At 34.9% G+C, this 16,409-nt stretch overlaps 1 long non-coding RNA gene across 2 annotated transcripts in view; it reads right to left on the minus strand.

Moving 5' to 3' along the window:
* Positions 1–394: 394 nt before the first annotated feature.
* The window catches only part of LOC123551943 (uncharacterized), a 45,162-nt gene continuing 29,147 nt past the window's right edge, over positions 395–16,409 (minus strand). Inside the window, exon 3 of one of the 2 annotated variants that reach the window (XR_008370635.1) lies at positions 395–413. This is a non-coding gene — a long non-coding RNA (uncharacterized LOC123551943). Of the gene's footprint in view, positions 414–493; positions 541–16,409 lie in introns of those variants that run through there. The other variant, XR_008370634.1, reaches the window with a different exon arrangement.

Below are 16,409 nucleotides of genomic sequence, written 5' to 3' on the forward strand. Positions count from 1 at the left end.
GTTCATAGTCAGGATTTTATTGCTGTTCAGTGGACAATTCAAGGTTAAAGGTAGGATGGGAGCCAGGGCTTTAAATTTTTTTCTTCCGAAAAAGTTTTGTTGATAAAATTGTATTCTTTACTAGTCTCTCTGTCTTGAATTATAATTATCTTCATACTGTTACAGCTGAGGAAATTCAGAATTAGGCTTAATCTCTATCCAATTTAACTGTTTCGCTGGAAAAAATTTCTATCCATTTAACTGTTTAGCTGAAAGAAAATTTAGATACCTGCAGATTTATTCTATTTTTTTTTAATTATTATTATGACAACGGTATTTATTATTCAAGTGCAAATTCCGAGAACAAATATTCATAACTATTAATTACCTTAAAGAGAATATACTTCTGAACAGAGGACACCAGCAGTAGAGGTCTAGAAGATTGAAAACACGGAACAGACCGAAGGACTTGCACAGTGTTTGGCCCCTCCACTGTCCCTTACTGAAAGGACCGGTCACTATTTCACATTTCCATGGAATAAAGATTCTCTGGCTGCCAAGCTTGTAATTAGAAAAAAAGCCAAAAACCAGGATTAAACTGAACTTGAAATTATTTTATGTCTTTAAAAAAAGTTAATTATTAATTAATTAGGCAAGAATTTATACTGTAGAACGTGAGCTACTGAAATCAATTCTGACAATCTGGCCTGACCTGGTAACGGAAGCAAAATTCAAAGGTAATCTGAAAGGAGAGAAAGTCAAGACCGTTCTGGCAGGCCTTGAACCTGATAGAGAGTAAATAATCCTGCCCGTTTCCTGGCAGGCCTTGAACCTGTAGAAATAAAATCCTGCCCAAGGTTTGTCCGTCAAGTATATACATGCATTAGTTGACCTAGCAGGGTTGGTCCTGAAATAGAAGAAATCTGGCAATCCCAGGTTTTCAGTCCTCTCTCAAACAAAGGAACAAATATATCTTAGCAACCCGCCGGCGTGAATTGGCAAGTCCAGTAGCCCCCATTAAGCTTCCCCATCTTGCGGACTTATTTGACACCCGGGTCCCTCGAAGGTTACGCAAGTAGTCTTGATCAACAGTTAAGGGATATACCAGGCCTTTCTTGAAATCTGAATAAAAAAATTCTTTAACCCATCTCAGTATGTTCAGCGTCTTAGGCAGACTTTGGACCTCATAAAAAAAAATCCTGCCTACATCATACAGGTGGTCCTTATCAGGCAGGTCTTGACAATGAAAGAAACTCTGCCGACTGCTGTATGGCGGGAATACAGTCAGTTGTCATTGCAGGTCTAGGACCCTGATAGAAATAAAATCCTCACAATCCTCCGATTCCTTCTCTCAAAACCAAAGGTACAACCATATCTAAACCTTGCCGGCGCAGAATTGTAGACCAGTCACTACCACACATTTTTCATCTTGCGGATATTAGGGACACGGATTATCTCGATGGAAATATTGATAAGTCTCGATTCAATAGTTAAGGGATCTTTAAGGCCTGGAGCAGTGTAAAAAAAAGCAACTCTGGCAATCTTTTGAAGAGGATTTCTCAGCAGTCTGGAAAGATTGGCAGGAAAAACAAAACATAACAAAACAAAAAGAGGGCCTTGAAGGCCTTGTATTGCCCCTCACTTGACCTAGTTTTTACTCTAGATAATGGTGCCTTATTTGGCCTTGATTTCATTGAGTAAAACTATATGGACCTACACTCTTATGTAAACAGGTAAAATCATTAATAAAGTTTTTAATGATTTGACTAGTGGACATGTTTTTGACTCAGGTACACCCACTTTTGATCATGACCTAGATTCCATACCAGACCATCGACTCCCCACAAAAAATTTTTGTAGATCTGGTTGGAAAAGTGAAGTATACAGTTTTTTTACAAAGTTTTTCTATGGATTTGAAATAAATGTCCTAGTTTTTTTTTTTTCCAAAGTGACCAAGTACATATTTATCCTCGACTTTAGGAATCATTCCAAACCAAGGTCTCATGGAGTTAAGGTTTGATAATGTAACATTTGGAGTGTAAATGTCATTCTATAATATGGACCTTGTGACAAAGTTGTATCCTAGATAACCAAGTCTTTGGACTTGACCTAGATTTAAAGAGACAAATCATTTGACCAAGTTTTATTAAGAATCATGTAGTAAATGTGGTCTTTGCGTTGATTTGGACGGTTGACCTAGTTTTGACCTCATGCAATGCCCAGTTTAAATTTGATACTCTTTTCTTATAAATTCATTTTGACATAGTTTCATAAAGATGAAGTAAAATGTACCACGGCCTCTAGAGAGTACTTTTGATCAAGATAATCTTTTAACAAACTTTGAGATTTTTTATCAAGGATTTGACCAAGTTTCATAAATGATTAGCTAAGAACTGGACCTATGAAGTATTTAAGTCTAATTCTTTACGATGATGACACGCTGTGCATTGTTGACAGATGACGGACATATGGTAATCACAATAACTCACTCTTAAAAGACGGAAAAAAGTCCTTATCCTACCCAGATTTAATGCATTATAAGCAAAAATTAAATTAATTTTAAACTGACACACAAATTTATTCAAAAACTTTACACTATTAAATAAATTTTACAAAAATGAAGAGGGTCACAATAGTGCTAGTTTGCTTGACCAAGTTTTATATTAGTTGTAACCAAGATTTGTCTGTGATCAAACTTAGGACTCAAATGATTAAGTTTTGAACATTCTCTCACTAAATTAAAGTTTATAGGTAGTATTAGATAATACCTTGGTGAATTTTAACACTGACGAACCAATTTTATAATATTTTCACACCTTCAAAATGGTTTTTTTCCGGTAGTACTTTAAACATTTGGCATCTGCCTTGGTAAAGACTTCAAGATTTACCTTGTGACTACTTTTTACATAAAATTGCCCATGTTTCTACCATTTGACCTTAATTTATTAAATTGGGGTAGATTATACTCTTTTACAGTGTTAACTGGGTTTTTATGATTTTTAACCTCATGAGTACTTTTTTACCCACAATGATTCAAACTTTGTTAAATATAAGGTAGGTAAGGTCTCTGTGTTGTGCTAAACAAGGAATATTTTTTTTATGATCTGGAACTAGTGATCTTGGTTTATGACCGATGACAAAGTTCATACTTTTTTTAAGGATAAAGGATATAGTAACAATATAAATGACAATTTATGCTAATTCCAGGGCTGTAACCTTGGGTTTTTCGGTAACAATTTGTTCCAATATGAACTTTACCAATATATCTTCTTTATCCAATACAACTACCTTATGATTTTGTTCCATTTTACATAAGTTTTGCCCCTAGGATTAAAGAATTAGAAAACTGAGCAACATTTCTTGCATTCATTCAAATCATTTACCTGGCACCTAAGACATTACCACATTTACATCAACTCTTTTTGAACCACTGTATTTTACAAAATTATTCCTTATACAGACATAGCAAATGACTTTCCTAGATGCCAATTATTTCAGTGAATTTCATTCAATTAAGGAAAACATTTGTTATACCAAGGCCAAAGTTTAAAAAAAGATATTTCAGGTTACATTGCAAGGAACACCACATTAATAATTCGGCGAGAAAGACCTTTTTGGAAAGTATTACCACAAAAAATTTTGATACAGCAATTTTCTACCTGAGCAATCTTATTTTTTTCTTGACTTTGTGACCTTGGTACCTTGTCAGTACTAAAGATCCCCTGTTTGAACTAAATGCACCATTAACCAAATTTATTCACTTTCAACAGGGACTGACTTTCATACATTAAATTACTTAAAAACACCAGCCTTTGAGTATAGTACAAATACTAAGTAATAGCAACCAACATTTCACTCCTTATTGTCAAACAATGCTAGAAACAACAGAGAGTACCATGTGTGTGTGTGTGTGTTGTGTGTGTGTGTTTGTGTGTTGTGTGTGTGTGCGGTGCGCGCCAATTCAAAATTTAATTCTTTATTGTTATTAATTCTCTACCTGCAGAGATGTTAAATTTGCAATTTGGACATTAATTCAAGGGTCATTACTCTGGAAAGCTTTCACTGTCAGATTAATATCTTATAATAATATAAACTTGACCTACACATTCAGTATGATTGAGATCAAAAAACAAAAACTTTACTAAATAGATAAAGACCACCAGTATCCATTGGAAATTTTGACTACTTCAAAGGGCAATTACTTTGAAGATACTGGTCTTAACTCAGTGATATTGACCTTTACTCGGTTTTTATTGGCAATTGCAAAACTATTCTGTTAGGCAGGTTGTTTGGGAGATCAAAGAAAACAACATACTCTGTTCATGAGCAGACATCATTTAATTTAGTTTTAGAATTTGACTAATTCAGGGCAATGACTCTGGTGATACGGTTATGAAGCTTGACCTAGATTATATAGAAACAGTGTAGTCGAGTATAAAGGAAAAGTAAAAAACTGAGCTGATGACAGTCATTATTTACATTTGACAGTAAAGGAGAGTAAACTGTTGGTAGTGAGGAGAAGGGTCCAAAAGGCTATTTACCAACAATTTTTCGCCTAGATTGTTACAGGATACCAACACTAATATAAATGTGGTGGTTTAAAATCAATGTAATGATATCCCTTGGTTTGGACTAGAATAACAGTACCAAATAATGATTTTCAAATATTATTTTTGAGAAAACCATTATATTGCGCAGAGCTAGCTTCTTAAAAAGCTTTCAAGTTTTAAATTGTTAGAAAGGATTCTAGTCAAACAGCAAAAAACTCTACTGGTGAATGGTTTTGTATTTTTATCTGTGGTAGGCCATTTAAGTGAATTGCTTCTTTTTTATTTCCATATTTTCATGATGATAAACCAGTCTTCTAGTTCAAAATTATTTTTGTAATTAAAAGTTGTAAATATGAAAAGAAATAAAAAAAAATAAAAGACTAAGGGCAACAGAACAATGCTAGATGAAAAGCTAGCTGGCTGTATACAACCCGTAGCATACAGTAGAGCTAATTAGATTTAATGTGTAGGTAGTATAAAGGGAGATGTGTTTGCAGAATGTTAATATACTGCAATAAGACAGTAGGATATTGGAATATATAGGCTTTAGTAGCAAAGCTAAGTAAAATGCTCCTAGAAGGAAACATGGGCTGACTGGCTGTATGCAACATCTTTTCTTTGGTAGCATCTTTGGACTAGCTTGATGAAATGAAACATACAACCGGAGCACATGTGAGAGCTAGTTAGATATAATTTTGGCCACCTAATGGCAGTCAGGGTAGCTAGCTAGAGCAGTTGTATGTGATTGTTAAAGAAGAAATTATATACCCTAGTAGCATCATGGGGACACCATGGGTTAGCTAGTTAGAGATTGGTGGTTGTGATAGGTTTGTAGAAGACTATATTAACCTAGTAGCATCAGGGGGGGACACCATGGGATAGGCTAGTTTAGGTTAGATGTGATTGTTAGAAGGATGATATATTACCCTAGTAGACCATGGAGGGGACACCAAGGGGATAGCTAGGTTAGAGATGGATTAGATGTGATACTCAGAAGGAAGTTATAACGTAGTGCATCATGGGGGGGACACCATGGGATAGTATCTAAGATAGGTGGCGGTTGTGATAGTTAGAAGACATATAGTCCCTTAAAGTAGCATCATGAAGGCAACACCATGGGATAGCTAGAGAGAGATAGGGTGGAGGTGGATGCGGACCACTGTAGCAGATGGAAAGGAGCTGATGGGAAGGTAGCTAAATGAAGATACAAGCACGCCGAATAAGCTGTACTGACAGAAAAGCAATAGTAGAATTAAGAGAACTGATCTAATCTTTCAGTCTTTAAATATGAAGCTTTTTAAATAATTCATTCAATAAATCATATGCTGAACTAATTTCATACAGATTGTGAAGAAAAGTCAAGAAATATGGTAAACTAAAGTAAACAATACTTACAGTAACCTGCTTAAGCCGGAGCTTAGGGTGCATGAGTGGTATGGCACATTTCATTACCTCTCAAAACAAAGCATTCAAAGGATCTAATCTTATACATTTATTTTTTTTGAACATATTCATTGAATGACTAAAATGGTGTGCAGTATGAAACTGCTCACTGACATTCTAACTCTGCACTAAAATGGTTGTTCTAAAACAATAATATCCGCTTAAGACTTACTTATAATAATGTTTAAACTAAATTCAATCCACCAATTGAATTATAAAACCTTTTTTAGTATTTTTTTTTCACCACATACAGCTTCATTAACTTTATGTGTAAGTATATTTGTAACATTTCTATGTCGAATAAAGAGTTATACAAGTCCAAATTTATTTGAAAATATTTCCAAAAAGAATATAGATCAGATTTGAAATACTGCCTATTTGGCCTTTCACCACTTGACCCTACAATATTCTATATTGACTGGACATGACTGAAAGTTGCATGATGAAAAATATAGGTCCTTTTCTGTGTTAAAGATATGGTATGTAATTGAAAACCTGACCTTTGATCTCACCAGTATGACCCTTGACACTGAACAAATGATGAAGTCATCTTATTATGGTTAATACTTATTGCTAAATCTTTTAAAATCTTTTGAACAGTTATAAGATAAAGATTTTGCCTTTGATCTCATCATATACCTTGACCTTGAACGGACATTGACTTAAGTGGCCTCATTATGATAAAAAAATAATGTATTAGTCAATGCTAGAATTTTATAAAACTCAATCATTATGATTTTTTAAAACAAAGTAGTGAATGATGGTATTTATTTCTTGTACAAATGAACCACATTGAATCATTATTGCCAAATAAGTATATTTCAAATTACTGAAATTCTCGTCATAAAAAAATTTATTCCACATGTATGTAGCATAAGCTACTTTCAATGAATTGTTAAAAAGGCTATATATGTTTATATATGTGACGTGACATTTTAGGAAAATGAAAGACCTGAATGTTTTAGTTTTTCTTTTAACTACAATTTTGCTAATTAGCATTATATGCTTTCGAAATGATCTTATTCCAGATATGATACAAACACTATTTCTTCCTGACTGGCAAAGACAGAAATGCCTATATCAAAAACTTTCCTTCAATTGTTGTGACTGAATCAGTTAATAAAATATATGCTTGAAATTTCAGAAATCAACTAACTTAAGAAAGTATCTTTTTACCATTTGTTTCTTTAAGTGTTCCAAGATAAAGATTTTCTGACCAGACTCAGTTTAAATCATGCTTGTTGTGAAGATTTTAACATTGAAAAAATAAAACTTGATTTTTTATAGTTTCTAATTGAGCTTTATAAAAAAAGGTGATTTATCATTTCCCCATATTGCCACTATATGCGTAACACTTAAAAAATCGTTAAATATATACTATTGCTTCGAGTTTTGAATAATTAACAAAATTGTATCGGGATGGAATAGGTCAGAATTGAATAATTACATTGATACATTTGTATGTGGCAAAACAGGGCTGGTAGTCTTAATGAGAACAGACTTTCCTTAATGCTGAATAACAAGTTCATATTAGTGGAGTAGCCACTATTTCTTACCTAGTCTACCTCATTCCAACAGCTAAGTTTTACAAATTTGTACCACAAAATTTGCTTGTATTCTGATATTTAACCAGTAGCAAGCTCAGCAATTTATAGTGAGCATACAAAGTATTTTCAGAAGATGACCACCACTATAGGAATTTGACTATAAACATGGGAGAAAAGTAACCTTTTTTTTTGATTTGTGGGACAAAATAAGACTGACTGTAACATAAACAACATTACTGCCAAGTATCTTTTAATGCAGATATATGAACCATCAGCAGTCACCCTGTGTCCCTTATCAAAGACTTTTTCAGTATTTTAGAAAGATGACTTATTATTCCCCTTAAACTTTTGAAATTTTAATGGCTCATTTTTGTCAAATAGTTAAACCACCTTAAATAAAAACATCCAATATACCCATTTATCACAAACTGTGTTATGTAGACTAGCTTTTCAAAAACCTGATCTTTTATATTATATACTTATTCTTTACAGAAATCTAGTCCTTTTTAGTAATATTGGTAACAAATATTTTGCCAAAAAAATAAATCTGTCTAACTATTTATTATGATTTATTCATAACCTTTACCCAGTACCTCTTTACCATTTTTGTCTTTGGGTAAGTAATTGACCAGTAAACTGTTTCATTTTTTTATTACTGTGACTGACTCCAGTATCCATTAATACAAACTGTGTTTGCTTATACACACAGTTTGGTTACTGATTTTTTAAATAAATTGTTACAGTAACCTTGACCTGAGCACAAGAGCCCCAATGCATACCAAGCTAGATCATGCTTTATTATATGCAAACTCCAACTGGTCAGAATAGGCAAATAATCTTTACTGATTTTTTCCCCTGTTTTTACCTTAACCCACACACCAATGACCATAAGGTACAATGACCTTGGCCCTGGTGGCCTAACTGTAATTCAACACCCAATTTTGACCTTGAATCCCCAAAGCCGTACATACTTTATTATAAAGCTAGGTCCCATAATATTTTTTACTAGATGCTTTTACATTCCTCTGTGTCTCAATTTGTCAATACCAAACAAAAGTTTACTAGGAAGACAAAACAGGGACTGGATCAAATGGCCTCAACTAGCTACAACCCAGGTTTGGTGACACTATTGTCAGTCTGATATGAATTATTAATCCAGCAGCCCAAATGGTGCCATTAGCCCAAATTCTATAACCAAATCATAAAAGGAAACCTGGTTACTGGCCAAAACCTCTTGTTATTAATGAAAGCTAGGGCCTTAAATTGTTTTAAGTTTACATACACACACTAAGTTGACAAAAGTATCAATTTGTCCTACTACAACAGACCGAGGCGGCCTTGTCAGCCCACATTAATTCCCCTATGTTTCTTTAAGTACCCCCAGTGGTCACCTGGATTTTCAGAATTGAATAACATGGAAGTGGATATTGATTCCACTAAAATCCTCTTGAATATAACCTGATTTATTATGATGAATTTGGACAAAGTGCTGTCCATGGTGTGACCTAATATTCTGAGGAACTGACTGACTCGCCAACACATTTCACTATAACAGTTTTTTTAAGTTTCAGTATTATTGTTTACGAGACACAATTATAATGTACTAAAAATTAAATGAATGTGTATAAAGCATGTGCCTTGTCTGTGTCCTTGAGATCTGATTACCTGACCAGACTATTCCTACACAACATAATCTATGCTGAACATTTCAAATGAATTACTTATATACGTAAGTAGACTATGAAATGATTTGAACAATTTAAGGGTACGTTACACTCAATTTGATTTGAAACTTTTGTGCATTGTAGGGTGTTGTTGCAGGGTATGCTGTACATGCAGGCGAACAGTGCAAGGAAAGGATGCAAAGGAAAGGGATTTTGAAACATATAAAGTCCCATATCAATATTGTAGTATAAAGTACCTTAGAAGATTCAGAACCTTTAAAAATGATAATGTTACCAACCAGCAGTGTTACGTTTTGCAAAAAGTCTGCCCTCCACATTTTACCAAGTTGCATTAATTTTGTTAATTTTCTAGAAAATGATTTAGCTAAATTTTGTCTGCCCAAAGTATGTTAGAAAGGTAACCAATTTGGAAAATATAATTATTATAAGATGGAAGATATTAAAATGCCAAAATGACATGCTTTTAGAGAAAACTGGTTAATTGAGAGCTGATGATCCATTTCCAACTTAAGAAATGGCCTTGAAAGACTAACTGTTTCCCCCAAAATGTTTTTTCCTAAATTAACCTTTGTGGGATACTAGGTTTCAACATATATGATTTGTAAACCCAAATTGAGGTCCACTGGTGAGGATACTGGTTCAGAACGGACCTGGTTTTTCCAAGGTTACCATAAACCTTGTTGACTATGAGTGGATACTGGTTCAGACCAGACATTGGTTTTACTATTAACCTTTTAGGCTACCAGTTCAAATATATTGTAAACGAATGTTATAATGAGGAGCTACTGGTTCAGATCTGACATTGAGTTTTCCCAATTAACCTTTTAGTGGTATAATAGTGGCTCTAATCTATTTGTGAAAAACCAAGTTGATATGAGAGGATACTGGTTCAGGACCGGACATGGTTTTCCCAATTAACCAGCTCAAATATATTGTAAATCCGTTGCAATTGAGGAGGGATACGATTCAGACTGGTTTTCCCAATTGACCTTTTAGAGGAGATACTGGTTCAGTTTCATTTTAATACAAGTTGATTATTGAGAGTATAACTGGTTCAGACCTGACAGTTTCCTAATTAACCTGTCAGAGGTACTAAACTGGAATCAGGGTTTTATGTAAACCAAATTGCTAACTATTTGAGAGATTACTGGTTCAGACCAGACACTGATTTTCCCAATTAACCTTTTAGAGCCAGATATGGATCAGTTTTATTGTAGACAGATGACTACTGGGACTTCACTTGTTCAGACCTATAGAAGTGTTAACCTTTTAGAGGGATACTGGTTCAGGATCTAATTAAACCAAGATAAAATGTCTATTGAGAGGCTGTGGTTCACTGCATTGACATGTTTTTCCCAATAATTAATGTTTTAGAGGATACTGGTTCAGATTCAATTGACAAATCAAGACAATGACTTGAAACGTATTGTTTTAGTGGCTACAACGTAACCCCCCCCCCCCCCCTTATTTTTATTAGATTAATTTATTTAGAGAATTAATTTTAGAGTTATAGGCCTACTGGTTCATTTCTTCTGGCAAATCAAGATGTTGCATTTTATTTTTCAGTGAGAATAAAAAAAAATAAAAAAAAAATGATTAAGTGCTGACAAACAAACAAAAAGTACTTCGAGTCTTCCAACTAATTTCATTTCATTAATCAGGATATATACATGTGTTATATGCAAAATAAATAAGTTTTAGGGCCCTTTTCATGGTTCACCACATTCCAAATATATTGCCATTGATAGCAAACATAGCTGTTGCGATTTTTTTTGTTTTTTTGACAAAGCCTAAACACTTATGACAGTATTCACGGCACGCGCTCATCAAAATTAAGAGGTTTATATATCAATCAGCAAAGCCACAAAACCTCCCCTTTTTGTAGTGACAATGGAACATTTGATGTTTCAGGCAATGAGTTGAAATTGCATAGCTCTTCTTAACTGTATTCTCGATGGACAAGGATATTTATAATTTTATTTCCTTTTTTGTCTTTGACAATTTTTGGTTACTCGAACTCGCAACGATTAAGAACAGAATTCAATTGCACTGATATTTTGGGGACAAGATACCAATGAGATTAAATGCAAAGTCGCAGAACTTTAAACTCTGTATCGAGTATACCATCTTCTTCTATACTTTCTTCATAGTCAAAACTTTGATAATAGAACGATTCTGATATCCAAATAACTTGGTAAAAAGGTTACAAGCCCGGACAAGATCTAACATGACCTTTGACCCTCTAGTTATATAATCCTTGACCTTTAAGAATCAAAACCCTGTATCTTACTGGCAACCAACTGTTTCAATTGTGCATACATTTATGCCAAATAAACAAATAATGCTCTACGCAATTGACAGATGTATAATAAACCTAACAGCCATTTTAAGGACATTTTGACCTTACTGCAAGACTTGAAAAATAACAATAAAAGGAAATATTGTTATTAATTTGGTTCTCAAACACACAATGTCGTGTGAAATTTCTAGAGGTAATATCTTTATCAAGTAATGAAGTAATTAATTAAGTAAGCAAAGTTGAGTTATACATGTACATGTACACTGCACTTAATCTTAATGTCATCTTTTAGTGTGTAAAATTTTACCAAGTTCTGTTTTGAGGGGCCACAATAACTGCTGTAGCTGCTGCATTTTTTGTTTATAAACATAAAACACGTTACTCTTTACTTAAATTCTTGTTATTAATGATGGGTTTCTATGTATTTTATAACAGCTTTGAAGCTTCAGATTAAAATTAGATAACAATATTGAATAAACTTACACTGATTTCTATTACCTCCCTTATGGTTTGATCTGTATGAAAAGATATGCGTTTTCTTACTACGCAGATGTATGTAATATTTTCTATTTTGACACCATTTCTGTTTTTAACTATAATTAAAGCCTGATGGGACCTAATTTTTGTTTTTGGAGTCCATACTCTAGGTTAAAAAGTGATGTATAATGGGAAGTAATTCAATAAGTAAGCATTGTTAGATTTTCATGATACCCTCAACATCTTAGTATTTATAATAAAGGGCATGTATCAATTCTATACATTATAATCATTAGGATCTTAAGTGCAGCTTATGTGCCTTAAAGCCCGGCTCCGCAGCTTTCATATTTTTGTGTGTATGCAACCCATGTTTACAATAGGTAACAATTAACGGCCCAGTGCCCCACTTTAGCTGCCCCCCCCCCCCCCCCCCCCCAATACCAGACGGTATTTCATATCAAAGGTTGTATATTATGTAATAGACTATTTTGCACAGCGGGGTCATGTTCCATAGTCAGGTTTTTTCATGCTTTTCAGTGTCAATTCAAGCGTTAAAAAGAGTAGGAAAGGAGAGCAGGGCTCGCTTTAAATAATTTTCTTCCCAAAAAAGCTTTGGGTTGATCAATGTTTCTTATTAATAGCATCTCTGCGTTGCTATATGAATTTATTCATTGCGATACAGTTACCAGCTGAGGAGACAGGGAAAATCAGAAAAGTTAGGCTTAATGTTTCTATCCATTTGAACTGTTTAGCTGAAGAAATTTAGAAACCTGCAATTTGATTTATTTTTTTTTTAATTTTTATTATGACAACGGGTATTTATTATTCTAGTGCAAATTCGAGAACAAATTTTCATAAGACTATAAATTTACCTTAAAGAGGAATATATTCTGAACAAGGAAGACACCAGCAGTAGGGGGTCTAGAAGACTCAAGGCAGGGTACATACAGAAGGGACTTGCCACCGGTCTTTTTGCTCCCTCACTGTCCCTATTTCACATTTCATGGGGGAATACAGAGTCTCTGGCTGCCTAAGCTTGTAAATAGTAAAAAAACCAAAACAGGAAAAAATGAACTTGAAATTATTTTATGTTAAACAAGTTACTTATGGATTTAATAAGCCAAGAATTTAATACCGCAGAAGTGAGCTACATGAAAAACACAATCTGACAATCGAGCCTGCCTAAGTACCGGAAGGCAAAAATTCAAAGGAAAATCTGAAATGAGAGAAAAATCCTGCCCGATTCCTGGCAGGCCTAGGGACTGAAGAAATAAAATCCGCCCAATGTATGTTCCGTCCAAGTAAAACATGCATTAGAAGACCTAGGGCAGGTTATGACGTCCTGAAATAAAGAGAAAGCACTTGCAATCCCTGATTTCCGTTCTCGCTCTCAACAAAGGAAACAACTATGTCATCTTAGCAACCCGCCGGCGAGAATTGAAGACCAGTTGCCCCATATTAACGCTTACCCCATCTTGCGGACATTTTTATTGACACCGGGGTGCCCTCGATAGGATTACGCAAGTAAGTCTTGATCAACGTAGAGGGATCTGCCATGGCCTTGAAATCTGAAAAAAACCAAAGAGCTGTCTCCATAGGAAGTCATATGCCCCCGATGGCACTTTTGAATGGGAGTAGTTATGGCCGAATGTTAGAGTTTAGGATCTCCTTTGACCTACGGAGGCTGGGTCTTAGCGCGCGACATAGATGTTTAGTGTGCCACACATTTATGCGTAGTTATTTTAGAATCCATTGCATGAATGTCAACGATATGGATGGACCCACCACCGACACGCCCATCAATGCACTATCATGGAAAATGACTTTTGCGTTCTAAGAGTGACCTTGGACCGTTTGGAGCTACGGAACCTGGGTCTTGCACGCGACACGTCGTCTTACTTGTGGTAACATTCATGCCAAGTCGGCCTATTTGAAAAATTCCATCCCATTTGACAAAGATATGGAACCGGAACCACACCATTCAATGCATATCCCTTTAATGTTCTAAGTGTGAACCTTTGACTTTGAGTTCGGACCTGCGGTCTTGCGGCGCGACACAGGTCGTCTTACTCGTGGGTACACATTCATGCCATAGTGTATTTGAAAATCCCAGTCCCATTGTGACAAAGATATGGGACCGGGACACGCAGCCCTCAATGCACTATCCTTTAATGTCCAGTGTGACCTTGACCTTTGAGAATACGGACCTGGGTCTTGCGCGCGACACGTGTTTACTGTGGTACACGTTCATGTATAAGTTTATGTTGAAAAAAATCCATATCGATGACAAAGATATGGATCTCCGGACACAAAAATTGCAGACGAGACTGTCAGACGGAAGACGGTTCAAAAAACTATATGCCTCCATTCGGGGGCAGATAAAAAATTCTGCCATCTCTGTATGTGATCAGCCCCTCTTAGGCCGACTTGGGGGGACCACAAAAAAAAAAAAAATTTCTGCCTACCTCATAGAGGTGATAGGTCCTTTATAAAAGGCAAGGTACTTGACAATTGAAAGAAAAATCCTGCCTCGGACTGCATGTTTGGACGGGAACATACAGTCAGTTGTCGTTGGAAGGGCTGTGGACCTGAATGAAATAAAATTCTCACTAATGGCCCTGATTCCCGAGATCTCTCATAACACAAAGGAACAAACTTCATTTAACAACTGCCGGCGCAGGGGAATATAGGATACCAGTCACTCCCACACATTTTCTCTTCGCGGATATATAGACACGGATTTCCTCTACCTGGAAACGATGATAAGTCTCGATCAATAGTTATGGGAGTCTGCTGGCCTTGGGCAGGCTGTAAAACAAAAAGCAACTTCTGCCAATCTTTGAAAGCCAGCATTCTCCTCAGCAGTCTGGGTAGATTGGCCAGGAAAACCAAAACAAAAACAAAACAAAAAAAGAGGGGCCCTGAGGCCTTAGTATTGCTCACTTGACCAAAGTTTTTTACTGTTAGATAACCTGGTTGCCTTATTTGTGCCGATTTCCATAGAGAACAAAACAATTTGACCACATCTTATGTTACACAGGTAAATCATTAATCAAGTTTTTCAACTGAATTGACCTAGTGACCATGGTTTTTTGCCTCAGGTACACCACTTTTGAATCATAAACCCTATATATCTACAGACAAAATGTCCACAAAAGAATTTATGGAAGATCAGGTTGGAAAATGTGACCGTTACTGTTTCTTTGCAAGTTTTCTATAATTTGAATAACGACTCCTCTAAGTTTCTTTTGCAAAATGTGACCCAATTACAAATTTATCCTAGATTTTATGTAAATGGAGAAACACATTCTAACCAAGTCTCATGGAGATAAGGTAGAAAAATGTAACTTTTGGAGTGTAAATGTCATTCTTTAATATGACTTGTGACAAAGTTTTTAACCTAGATAACCAAGTCTTTGACCTTTTTAAACTAGATTTAAAAGAGACTCAATTATTCTGACCTAAAGTTTTTATAAACATCATGTAGTAATGGGTCTTTGCCTTTGATTTGACCAGTTTGACCTCAGTTTTGACCTTCAGGCTACCCACTTTAAATTTTATCCTCTTTTCTTATAAAGAATTCTTTTGAATAGTTCATAAAGATGAGGTTTAAATATGTGGCCTCTAGAAGGAGTATTTTATCCAAGGTAATCTTGTAACTCAACTTGAGATTTTATCATGGGATTCTGACTAAGTTTCATAAAGATTGAGCTAAAACTGTGACTCTAAAGGATTTCTCAGTCAAATTCTTTACGATGCTGACACGCAGGCATGAGGACAGATGACGGACATATGTTGATCACAAATAACTCACCTCTTCAAAAGACGGAAAAAAAGTCCTTATCTACCCAGGATTTAATGCAATATCAAGTCAAAAATTAAAATTGTTTAAACTGAAACACTAAAATTATTCAAAAACTTTACACTATTAAATTAAATTTTACAAAAATGAAGAGGGTCACAATAGTGCTAGATTGCTTGACCTAGTTTTACTATATAAACTAGAGTGTAACACAAGATTTGTCTGTTGGATCCAACATTGACCTAAAACTGATTCTGTTTGAACATTCCTCTCAATAAATAAAGTGATAGGTTTGTATTAGATAATACCTGGTGAATTTTTAAACAAGGATGAACCTTTTATTTCACACCATTTCAAAATGGTTTTATTTCCGGTTACCTTGAACATTTGACTCTGCCTTGGTAAGACTTCAAAATTGACCTTGTAACTACTTTTTAACATAAATTGCCAAGTTTCTATTTTGACCTTAATCTATTAAATAGGGGTAGAAAATGCCTCTTTACAGTGTTATTGGTTTCCTATGATTTTTAACCTCACGAGTACTTTTTTACCACGATATGACCAGGCTTGTATATAAGAATAGGTAAAGGTCTCCTGTGTTGTGCTAAAAGGATGTTGTTTATGTTT

Source organism: Mercenaria mercenaria, chromosome 4 (assembly GCF_021730395.1).
Source record: "Mercenaria mercenaria strain notata chromosome 4, MADL_Memer_1, whole genome shotgun sequence".
Taxonomy (NCBI): Eukaryota; Metazoa; Mollusca; class Bivalvia; order Venerida; family Veneridae; genus Mercenaria; species Mercenaria mercenaria.